Raw genomic sequence first — 13219 nt, 5'->3', positions numbered from 1 at the left:
CCAATAAACCTCCAACAACAACCTCCTTTCAAAGGAAAGGAAAACTGGAAAAGTGCTGCCATCCCCCCTCAAAAACATAACTATGAAACTCTTCACTGCTTGTAGAAGTGCCCTGAAGAAAGCACAATATTCTCGTTGCTTAATGTTTGGGAGTTCAGCCAGCGGAGGAGCTAGCAGCTCGAGCACTCGGAGCGGCACACATGCCATGCCCCCGGGGGGCAGGGCAAGCCGCCCAGGGGGGCGATTGGCACAGTGATTGGCATCCAGGGGGGTAGTTTGGTGATCCGGAAATACCTTTGAAAGTGACCCGGAAACTACAACTAATCCAGAATGCGGCAGCTAGACTGGTGACTGGGAGCAGCTGCCGAGACCACATAACACCGGTCTTGAAAGACCTACATTGGCTCCCAGTACATTTCTGAGCACAATTCAAAGTGTTGGTGCTGACCTTTAAAGTCCTAAACGGCCTCGGTCCAGTATACCTGAAGGAGCGTCTCCACCTCCATCGTTCTGCCTGGATACTGAGCTGGTGGTTCCCTCACTGTGAAAAGCCAAGTTACAGGGAACCAGGCAGAGGGCCTTCTCGCTAGTGGCACCCGCCCTGTGGAACACCCTCCCATCAGATGTCAAAGAGAAAAACAACTACCAGACTTTTAGAAGGCATCTGAAGGCAGCCCTGTTTAGGGAAGTTTTTAATGTTTAATAGACTATTGTATTTTAATATTCTGTTGGAAGCCGCCCAGAGTGGCTGGGGAAATTCAGCCAGATGGGTGCGGTATAAATAATAAATTATTATAATATTATTATTATCCCCCCAGGGGGGGATTTTGTCACCCACCCTCAGGGATGACAACCGGGGTGGACCGCCCCACGCCCCCCTTCCTACGCCCCTGAGTTAAGCAGATCAGATGCTTTTTGTGAGGCTAACAGTCTGGATATTGCTACTGTGTGTTAGTTTTTTGAAAAACAAACAACGCAACAGCATGAAATAGTACTTTTACATCCTAACCTTTGAATTATAATTTACTTTTAGTGTACCAGTGGGTCGCTTGACACGCATGCATTTATAGCAGTTTTCCAAATTGTTAGAATTAATGTTGCAATATATCACTTATATTGCACTGCTCTGTGGTTCTGGTTTTATTCATCTTCTGAAGCCAGTCCTACTTTTTTTCTGATTTGGGGCTGAGACAGAGGTGAGTTGCTTAAAGAAGATTCCCCGGTATTTTGCAAGTCTCTCCCTGCTTCGTCCAACTCATGAGCCAGACCTAGTTCACTCAGTTCACTTTGCCCTTGGTCCTAAGTTTAAACTTGGCACGTTGAACTTGGGTACCAAATGCATTCATATTTCAGTGGCAAAGCACATGTGTAAATGCTGACCCCAACTGTAAAGGATGTGCATGCATTCAAATTATTACATTTCCTTGCAATGAGCAGAGTGCCCTACATAGTTTCACAATTTCCATATTCATTGCAGGGAAACATGACTGTAAAACACTGATGTGCAGTTCACAGTTCTTACCATTGTGCATGGATTTTACCATTTAAACTTGAGACCTTTTTATGACTCAGCTAAAAATACAAGGTATGAAACAGCCTTACAGATGCTAGGCCAAGAATCTGGTAGCGGTTTAAGTATAACTGTTTCTGACTCACAGGTAGGCACTTTCCATTTTATTATTTTTCTGACTTACATGTCAACACTTCCCATTTTATTATTTTTGCGCTGGGAGCAATCTGCCAAAACGTTCTAATGTGTGAAAATTAAAATATGGAAATCACCTCTCATTACGTGGCAGGTTTCATATTTGGAGCAAGAACCAAACTCAGTCATGTAGCTTGGATGTGCTTTTGTAACACAGGAGAAAAAGTGGTTTTTTTAAAAGGTTTTCTCTCATATTAGTGCAAATGAAGTTTTCTCTTTGGTTTTTTAAAATCTCATTGAGTTTGGTACAATCTAAGTGGTGCAATAAAGGATGCTTTTTGTTCCATAAACTCATACACAGGTGAGAAAGAAACAAGGAATGGAAACAAAGATGGCATCACACTAGTTCAGAGGTCGGCAACCTAAGGCCCATGGGCCAGAAGCGGCCCATGAGGGTCGCTTAACTGGCCCATGAGCCGCCCCCGAACGGAACAGCCCGCTCAGCGAGTTCCCATGCACTGCGCTAAACCGGCGCAGTGCAGCACAGGGACTCTCTTCCGCGGCTCCGGAAATCACTTCTGCACATGTCCAGATGCTGGAAATCGTGTCTGCACATGTCCACGGCGTCGGAAATCACTTTTGTGCATGCTTCTGTGCGGAGCGATTTCCGGTGCCGCAGACATGCGCAGACACAATTTCTGGTGTTGCGCTGCGCCAGCCCGGCCCACGGAGGATCTCCGCGGGAGTGATCCGGCCCATGCCTGGTAAGCCTTGCCGACCCCTGCACTAGTTTATCAAATCTCTTTAGAAATATTGTTCTCTTTGTGACTAGTCTGAAGGGAGCACATAGCCAGGAATGGAAGGAGGCAAGTGCTCCTTCAATGAACTTTTTCTTGCATGACATGACCCCTTCAGAGAACATGTGAGCAGGAAGTGGATCCATGACAGTCAGCTATGATCCTAATGGTACATCCTTCAAGCCATGATCCCAATGCATGCACATCCAGCAAAACACATGAAAGGGGCTTGTACGCACATACCACTGTACACCTGATGGAGCATCTACACTATTGGGAAGCTATGTCACACAAGGTGTCTGATTGTGTAGAACCAGTGATGTGTGTGCAGCTGTACATGCTGATGTTCGAGGTGTGGCTAGGCAGCATGATCCCAGTCATGCGTTCTCAGAATGGCCATTTTCACACATCACATTAAGCGAGGGTCGCTAGCCAGCTTTAAACAATGGCTTGCTGTTTGCTTACAAATCCTGTCTTGTTAGGCAGCAACAAGCCGTGTCCTGGGATTTGGACACAACAGAAAGCCAAGTTTATTGGTGACTTCCTGGCTTGTTGCTCCCACTTGGAGCAAATTGGAGTGCGCCAGCACACTGCTCGTGCATCATAAACCATGCTAAGCCATCAGCCGCTTTTTATGGAGACATATAAAGGTGGGCACTGTGTGTGAGAGTGAGTGCTTCATATGAAGAGGTCTACTGCCTGGAATAAAAGCATTTTGAAAAGGTCACCTCTAGCTGACTACCTCTTCATCGTTTGTCCAGAAGAGACTTCAAAACACACTCCAAGCTCTTATATATTTCGCAGGTCAGAATTCTCCCGCTAAGGAGGGTATTGACTGAAAAGTATTGTTGTCGAATGAGAGGAATTAATGATTTTGCTCTTCCACAATGAACAGGAAGCTTTCAAAGGGCTTTGGCTCAGCTCATTGCCTGCTGAACCTCTGTGGAAAACAAAAAGGTTACGGTTTCAGTAAGAAAACCACACTCTTCCTTCCTCTCACAAGTTTGCTGACTTGGTTTTCTTAAATTTTATAATGATGAAGGAGCAATGTTTCTTTTCCAAAAAATCCTGGATCCAACCCCTAAGAACATGGAATATAACTACCTCAGTTCATACAGTGGTTTTCGGGCTAATACGTGTCGGTTGTTCCAAACCCCAGTATTTTCTCTTTTGAAGAGATTTGGGAAGGAGCTTAAAAAAAAAAAATTGTTCACATGCCCTGCACAAACTTCTTCATGTGCCTCTTCCATGGGACCATGGCAACACGAGAACGGGCCTTTTCTATAGTGGCTCTCTGTTAATAATAATAATAATAATAATAATAATAATAATAATAATAATAAATTATTTATACCCCAGCCACTCTGGGCAACTTCCAACAGAATATTAAAATACAATAATCTATTAAACATTAAAAGTTTGTGGAATGCTCTCCCCTGGGAGGTTTGCCTGGCTCCTTCAGTATATATATGTTAGGTGAACATGTTCCCCTTCAACCAGGCCTTGGGCTGATTGATATCCTACAGTCTTTTAAATTGTATCTGTGGAAGGGGTGGGGTGGGGTATTGTTTTGCTGTTTTGGTTTAAATATTTACTTGTGTTTTATCTTGTATTTTATTCCGTGAACCGCCCTGGGATCTCTTGATGAAAGGTGGTATATAAATTAAACAAGCAAACAAACAGAGTACAGTGGTACCTTGGGTTACAGACGCTTCAGGTTACAGACGCTTCAGGTTATAGACTCCACTAACCCAGAAATAGTACCTCGGGTTAAGAACTTTGCTGCAGGATGAGAACAGAAATCGTGCTCTGGTGGCGCAGCAGCAGCAGGAGGCCCCATTAGCTAAAGTGCTACCTCGGGTTAAGAACAGTTTCAGGTTAAGAATGGACCTCCAGAACGAATTAAGTTCTTAACCCAAGGTACCACTGTATGGCCTCTTGCTAGAACATGTCACACATCATCACTATATAAAGCAACATGGGAAAAGCTTAATGTTACATGACAGAAAGGATTCATGAGTTGCGAAAGTTGAGGTTCTTTTAGGTTTCAGCCCAGGCATCTCTAGGAGTTAAGTCCGCAATCCTATTCCCTTACTTCAGAGTACGCTTCACTCAGCTCAATGGGACTTACACAGGAACATAGAAAGTTCCCTTATAGAGAGTCAGGTCATAAGTCCATATAGCTCAGAATTGTCCAAAGAGACTGGCATTGACTCTCCAGCATTTCAGATAGGGAACATGACCAAACATATCCGGAAATCCAGAATACAGTGCTCCTCGGGTTAAGAACTTAATTCGTTCCAGAGGTCTGTTCTTAATCTGAAACTGTTCTTAACCTGAAGCACCACTTTAGCTAATGGGGCCTCCTGCTGCCGCCGCACCGCCAGAGCACGATTTCTGTTCTCATCCTGAAGCAAAGTTCTTAACCCGAGGTACTATTTCTGGGTTAGTGGAGTCTGTAACCTGAAGCGTCTGTAACCCGAGGTACCACTATAATGGGTTGTAGCCAACGAAAAATGGCTCAGAGTAGCTTTTAAAGCTGCATCATACCACTTGTCATGGCTTCCTCCAAAGAACCCTGGGAAATGTAGTTCATAAAGGATGCTGAGAGTGGCTGGGAGACCCCTCTATCCTTCACAGAACCGCAATTCCCAGAGATCCCTGTGAAGAGGGATTGACAGTTAAACCATGCTGAGACTTTAATGACAGCAACAGAGTGAACCACCTCCTCCCCTTACTAAATTATACTGCTGAACTGAAGAAAGTGGGGAGGCAGGGCTTTTTTTCAGCTGGAACTTTCTGGAACTCAGTTTTGGCACCTCTCAGGTGGGCACCATTGCCATTATAAGAGGACAAGGGAGGCGTTCATGTTGAGTTCTGGCACCTCTTTTTCTAGAAAAATAGCATGGAGGACTGTTGGAGGACTGGGAGTGAGAGTTTGGGTTTCATTTCTGCATGGATGTACTTTGGACCCAAATCAGTTGTGGTACTGAAAACAAATTCCAGGGTCCGGAATTATTTAACATCCAAGTCTTTTGTACCTGGGTCTGGTTGGTGGGGCCTAAAAAAAGCAAAGGAAATCCCACAAGGCCTGTGCATCCCTGCCCTATGACGTGTCGCCAACTCTGCAATGTTGCCCTGGGGCTTCATGACAGATTCTCCAGACTTCCACAACAGATAATTCAAATGAAATGATGGAGGTGGAAGGTTTGGGCATCACCGAAACCGTACTTAGCAAGAAGGAAAACCACGTTCTACGCTGTACAGATTGCCATCTACCTAAATAAATGACTTCACTGTGTGGATGCCTATTGCTTTGATAACTTGGAGGCCCGTGACTCAACATGTCTGAGAGGTGAGAGTTACTCAGGTGTCTGGTTTGTCAGATGTGTTAAAACATGCATTAAGTGATTTTAATCAAAGAACAGATCCATGGTGCGTACTCAGCATAGACTGCATCTGGGATATTATTTCGACTCTCCAATAGTTTTAATAAAGGACAGGTTTGATATTTAATAGCCTGAAAATGTAGGATTGGCACCATGAGCTTCTTGGAGCTCAGAAGAATCCCGACTGAATATTGTTACAGATTTGGGAGGGGGACACCCCCCAATCAAAAATTTAATAAATAGTAGGTTTTTGATTCCCCTTCATGGATCACTGCCTTGCCGTGGCGAAGGGGCTTGAAGAACTCAGGGAAGCTATGAACTACGCCGAGCAGGGCACACAAGATGAACAGGTCATAGTGGAGAGTTTTGACCAAACGTGATCCACCTGGAGTAGGAATCGGCAAGCCACTCCAGTATCCCTGCCAAGAAAACTCCATGGACAAAGACAACAGGCATATAAAAGTTATGACACTGGAAGATGAGCCCCTCAGGTCGGAAGGTGTCCAACATGCTACTGGGGAAGAGCGGAGGACAAGTACAAGTAGATCCAGAGCTGATGAAGCGGCTGGGCCAAAGCCGAAAGGACGCTCAGTTGTGGATATGTATGGAAGCGAAAGGAAAGTCCAATGCTGTAAAGAAAAATATTGCATAGGAACCTGGAATGTAAGAACCATGAGCCTGGGTAAGTTGGATGTGGTCAAAAATGAGATGGCAAGAATAAATATTGACATCCTGGGCATCAGTGAGCTAAAATGGACGGGAATGGGCGAATTCAGTTCGGATGACTACCATATCTACTACTGTGGGCAAGAAACCCGTAAGAGAAATGGAGTGGCCCTCATAGTCAACAAAAGAGTGGCGAAAGCTGTACTGGGATGCAGTCTCAAAAATGATAGAATGATCTCGATACGAATCCAAGGCAGACCTTTTAACATCACAGTAATCCAAGTTTATGCACCAACTACTGGTGCTGAAGAAACTGAAATTGACCAGTTCTATGAAGACTTACAAAACCTTATCGAAGTGACACCAAAGAAGGATGTTCTGCTCATTATAGGGGATTGGAATGCTAAAGTAGGGAATCAAGAGATAAAAGGAACAACTGGCAAGTTTGGCCTTGGAGATCAAAACGAAGCAGGGCAAAGGCTAATAGAGTTCTGTCAAGAGAACAAGCTGGTCATCACAAACACGCTTTTCCAACAACACAAGAGACGACTCTACACATGGACATCCCCAGATGGGCAACATCGAAATCAGATTGATTATATTCTCTGCAGCCAAAGATGGAGAAGCTCTATACAGTCAGCAAAAACAAGACCTGGAGCTGACTGTGGCTCAGATCATCAGCTCCTTATAGCAAAATTCAAGCTTAAACTGAAGAAAGTAGGAAAAACCACTGGACAGGTAAGATACAATCTAAACCAAATCCCTTATGAATACACAGTGGAAGTGAGGAACAGGTTTAAGGATTTAGATTTGCTGGACAGAGTGCCTGAAGAACTATGGATGGAGGCTCGCAACATTATACAGGAGGCAGCAACTAAAACCATCCCAATGAAAAAGAAATGCAAGAAAGCAAAGTGGCTGTCCAACGAGGCCTTACAAATAGCGGAGGAGAGAAGGCAAGCAAAATGCGAGGGAGATAGTGAAAGATACAGGAAATTGAATGCAGATTTCCAAAGAACAGCAAGGAGAGACAAGAAGGCCTTCTTAAACGAGCAATGCAAAGAAATAGAGGAAAGCAACAGAATGGGAAGAACCAGAGATCTGTTCAAGAAAATTGGAAATATGAAAGGAACATTTCGTACAAAGATTACCATAATAAAGGACAAAAGTGGTAAAGATCTAACTGAAGCAGAAGACATCAAGAAGAGGTGGCAAGAATACACAGAGGAATTATACCAGAAAGATATGGATGTCTCATACACCCCAGGTAGTGTGGTTGCTGACCTTGAGCCAGACATCCTGGAGAGTGAAGTCAAATGGGCCTTAGAAAGCACTGCAAATAACAAGGCCAGTGGAAGTGATGGTATTCCAGCTGAACTGTTTAAAATTTTAAAAGATGATGCTGTTAAGGTGCTACACTCAATATGCCAGCAAGTTTGGAAAACTCAGCAGTGGCCAGAGGATTGGAGAAGATCAGTCTACATCCCAATCCCAAAGAAAGGCAGTGCCAAAGAATGCTCCAACTACCGCACAATTTCACTCATTTCACATGCTAGCAAGGTTATGCTTAAAATTCTACAAGGAAGGCTCAAGCAGTATGTGGACCGAGAACTCCCAGAAGTGCAAGCTGGATTTAGAAGAGGCAGAGGAACCAGAGACCAAATTGCAAACATGCGCTGGATTATGGAGAAAGCCAGAGAGTTCCAGAAAGACATCTACTTCTGCTTCATTGACTATGCAAAAGCCTTTGACTGTGTTGACCACAGCAAACTATGGCAAGTTCTTAAAGAAATGGGAGTGCCTGATCACCTCATCTGTCTCCTGCGAAATCTCTATGTGGGACAAGAAGCTACAGTTAGAACTGGATATGGAACAACTGATTGGTTCCAAATTGGGAAAGGAGTACGGCAAGGCTGTATATTGTCTCCCTGCTTATTTAACTTATATGCAGAATTCATCATGCGAAAGGCTGGGCTGGATGAATCCCAAGCCGGAATTAAGATTGCCGGAAGAAATATCAACAACCTCAGATATGCAGATGACACAACCTTGATGGCAGAAAGTGAAGAGGAATTAAAGAACCTTTTAATGAGGGTGAAAGAGGAGAGCGCAAAATATGGTCTGAAGCTCAACATCAAAAAAACGAAGATCATGGCCACTGGGCCCATCAGCTCCTGGCAAATAGATGGGGAAGAAATGGAGGCAGTGAGAGATTTTACTTTCTTGGGCTCCATGATCAGTGCAGATGGTGACAGCAGTCACGAAATTAAAAGACGCCTGCTCCTTGGGAGAAAGGCGATGGCAAACCTAGACAACATCTTAAAAAGCAGAGACATCACCTTGCCAACAAAGGTCCGTATAGTAAAAGCCATGGTTTTCCCAGTAGTGATGTATGGAAGTGAGAGCTGGACCATAAAGAAGGCTGATCGCCGAAGAATTGATGCTTTTGAATTATGGTGCTGGAGGAGACTCTTGAGAGTCCCATGGACTGCAAGAAGATCAAACCTCTCCATTCTGAAGGGAATCAGCCCTGAGTGCTCACTGGAAGGACAGATCGTGAAGCTGAGGCTCCAATACTTTGGCCACCTCATGAGAAGAGAGGACTCCCTGGAAAAGACCCTGATGTTGGGAAAGATGGAGGGCACAAGGAGAAGGGGACGACAGAGAATGAGATGGTTGGATGGTGTTCTTGAAGCTACTAGCATGAGTTTGATCAAACTGCGGGAGGCAGTGGAGGACAGAAGTGCCTGGCGTGCTCTGGTCCATGGGGTCACGAAGAGTCGGACACGACTAAACGACTAAACAACAACAGGTTTTTGATTATTTGGGGTGTGAAGGGAGAAATACAAGCTGCAGAGGAATTCCTAGACTAGCCTATGCAAAACGACTTTGCCAAGCCAGAACCATTAAGGAACAATACAGGGTTATTGAGGTAGAGAGACTGGGATCCATCTCTGGGCAGGCTGGCTGCAGAACTGAGTGGGAGAGATGTCTTGGACTCCATGGCGGCACTGCCGTGGGGGACAAGCCCCTCTTGAAATGACCATGCTGTAAGATGTGGGCTCCCTCCATGCAGACTGAGGGTGTAAATAGGTGTATAAACCATATTTCTTAAAGCTACGACAGTCTCCGCTGTGTCTCAGTTCTCTAAAGGACCACAGACCCTGGAACCCCATGAGCTCTTGCCGCCACTTGGAAGAGGCACCCAACTTTTGTAACAGCATTAATAGCTAGGAATTAGCACAGAGCTTGAAACTTGAAGGAAGCTAGGAATTAAAATACTCTTCTTTCCTCATTAGTCTAGTCCTTCTTTCATACATTTCAATTGGTTAAAAAAACACAAACCACTTCAGAGGACTGATTCACACATGCAACCTTACCTTTTTATGACTACAACACTGAGTATGATTTGCATGTGCTAAAACAACCAACACAGGACAAAGACAGAACTTGTATAATGTTTCATTTCAAACTTAAGTGGGAAGGAGCTGCTGATTAAATGATTCAGGAGGGGGTCAATTGCATGTGTGTTTTTTTATGCATTCAGCCATTCCTGGTAGTGCTGTGAGTTCATGGTTATTTGTGCAATTGCTTCCCAACTGGTATGAGTGAGAAATTTGATTTGGTTCACATTTAAAGGTGAGTTGATCAAACACACTCTTTCTTTTTTTTCTTTTTCTGAATATTTTATTTGTTGAATATAAGAACAACACATAATCAAATACAAGCAATCAAATACAGTTTTCCTCTAACCCCCCTCAAAACAGCCCCAACTTCCTAAAACAACATGAGAACCAAAACACAACCATCCTTTGAAATTCACACTTATCTGAATTTTGCAATGAAGTTCTTCAACTAAATAATGTTTGCATAAATGTGCATATTAGGGGAAAATGTGCATAAAAATTAACACATTAGTGGGAAAACATGAGAAAATGCATTGTATTAGGGGGAAAAGATTGCAAAAGTGTGCAACTAATCAAAGCTGCATGCAAAAATGTGTATATTAGGCAAGATTACCAATAAAATGCTGAAGTTGATTTTTTTTTTAAAGTTCCAGATTGCTGCGGAGATATGGAGAGCTGCATCTGAGATTGGAAAGATGAGAAAATGGGGGAACCAAACTTGCGAGCTTCTTCCCACCCAAATGACTGGATCATTTTAAAAGAGGCCTCTAATGGAAAAGCTGCTTTCATGTGACTGAGACAGTATTTAAAAGGCTCCTCAATGAAACCACTTCACTCATTCAGCAAATCACTCATATCTCATTGTGGAATGAACCATTTAGTGGCTAAAACACACCTATATGAGTCAGCCCTCTCTGAACCATTCTGAGCAGACAACTAATATATTGAAACTACCACAAAAATCATTTTTTTAAAAAGAGCAATAATTGCATAACGACCAGGCAGAAGACATGTCGTTGCCTGAGGTGAAGGTGAAGACGGTGTACCTCCATTTTATGTGCAAAAGCTGACCAAAATGTTGGTGGAGTCTTCCTTCAGCACTGGTGATGGGACATGTCATGGCTAAAAATTGGCCGCTGTTTCTTTAATGCTTAAAAAGCTGGGTCAGCATGAGTTGTATATATACAGTGAGAAATGTTAGTTTGTTGTTGGGTTGGTTGGTTGGTTGGTTGGTTAGTGAAAGCTGGTAGTGTTGATGTGTGTACAGTTGGTCAGTCGCTTTTGCAAAAAGACTTTTAAGAATAAAAGCAGAAAGTACTCTGCAGGGATGCTCTTCTCATGGACTCTTTTATGCCGACAAGGGTCCGAGGACCAGGCTGAGGTGACAAAGGGAGGTCAGAACCTTTTTTGTTCTTCACAAAACACTGACAGGACAATGCCTGCACAGCAAGATAGGAAGTTGCCTTATATAGACTCATGCCATTACTACATATACATGGGATAGCTCAGCTGGCAGAGCATGAGACGCTTAATCTTAGGGTTGTGGGTTCAAGCTCCATGTTGGGCAAAAGATTCCTGCATTGCAGGGGATTGGACTGAATGACCTTTGTGGTCCCTTCCAAGTCTACAATGCTTTGATTGTCTACATGGATGGACAGTGGCTCTCCAGACTGGAGACATTCCCGCCAGCTCTACCTAGATTAAACCAAGGTTTCTTGGTTAGCTTTTCTAGTAGGGCGGTTTTCCATACATTTTGGTACTCGTGGTCTACGTTCACTCCTGACAGGTCCTTCCAGGGTCTAGTTATCATGTTTATTGCTGCTTAAAGTGACATATGAGTTCCTTGTCATATATGTGTGCAGTGTCATCTTGGAAGATATTTAATAAGGCTAACTAAATACAAAAAACAACAACCCCAAGGACCTTCTGTGTGCAAGGCTAGAACCCTTCCCCACCATACCTGAGGGAAGCAGGTATGACAAGTCAGGGGGATGCTACCCCCCCCACTCCCTGCCCCACAGCACCTGGCAAATGGGGGGGCTGCCTCACTCTGCCAAATGGCAGAGCCGGCCCAGGTAGTCACCAACCATTTCAGTGTCGTGCAGAAAGGATGTGTTCACAACCTGGAAAATGAACTAAAAGTCTTGGCAATTTCTCCATGGCTTTGTTTTTATTTATTTATTTACAGCTGGGAGGCGGACAATTGTTATCAGGATCACAGCACACAGGGAAGGGAGATTTATCCCTTCCCCATTCCTGACACTGAAAATTGCAATGGTGGGGGTGATTATATATATATATATATATATATATATATATATATATATATATATATATGTATGTGTGTGTGTGTGTGTGCGCGCGCGTGCGTGTGTGTGTTCCAATTGATGCCAATGTCAAAGAAAGCACTCATACAAATGCAAAATCCTCACTTTGTGGTGTATTCAACAGTGGGCCGTATCCAGTGCTTTTCCCCCCAGCCCAAACTCACCGGACCTCAGTTCCGGCACATCTCAGGTGAGTGCCATTGCTATTCTAAGAGAACAAGGGAGGTGTTCATGGTGAGTTCTGGCACCTCTTTTTCTAGAAAAATAGCACTGGTCGCCTCTGATGTTAGCCTACTCAGAGTAGATCCACTGAAGTTAATGCATCTAAATTAGTCAAGTCTATGAATTTCAATGGGTCTACTCAGACTAGGATTAGGATTGGCCACCCCGCCATGTCCACCATGACTTCAGGATGGCTGCCTGAATAAACTCTCACAGAGGAAATTGCAAACTTCAAACGCAGCACCATTAACTGCAATCAGGTCCTCAGCCATTAGCCATTCTTAGTGCCCTTTTACAATATAGTGAAAGGTTTGTGCTACCCCCCTCCCCCCCCTCAGAAGCTAGTAATTAAGTGGATTTGCAGTTCAGCAGATCATAAACTCTGGCTCCAGCTGTGCAGAACAGTATGATTAATAGTGAATATGAGCAACCAATATAACTGGGCAGCACTGGGGGTATTCAAATGATTTGCAGTGTTCTTCCTGGAACTCAAAAAACAACATCAGACATAATGGAATGATTGATTTAGCAAATTCCAATGGAAGCTCGGTTGGTGGTACTGTTACTAATAAGATTCAGCTACAATTCGCCCCAAACCCATCGTCCACTGTTATATCATCAAATGGACACAAGTTCCCATAAATCTTTCCATTTCCTTTGTTTCGTTTTTCGACCTCATAGTTACACGTTTCCTCTCAAGAAATGTGACCAGCTCCGTGGCTTCAGCACCAGTCAACTATTTTCCTCTATTCTCCTGAAGCAGAGT

The sequence above is a fragment of the Podarcis vaucheri genome, assembly GCF_965113315.1.
Source record: "Podarcis vaucheri genome assembly, chromosome: 3".
NCBI lineage: Eukaryota > Metazoa > Chordata > Lepidosauria > Squamata > Lacertidae > Podarcis > Podarcis vaucheri.
The sequence above is the reverse complement of the archived record's forward strand: the minus strand, read 5'-3'. Positions refer to the sequence as shown.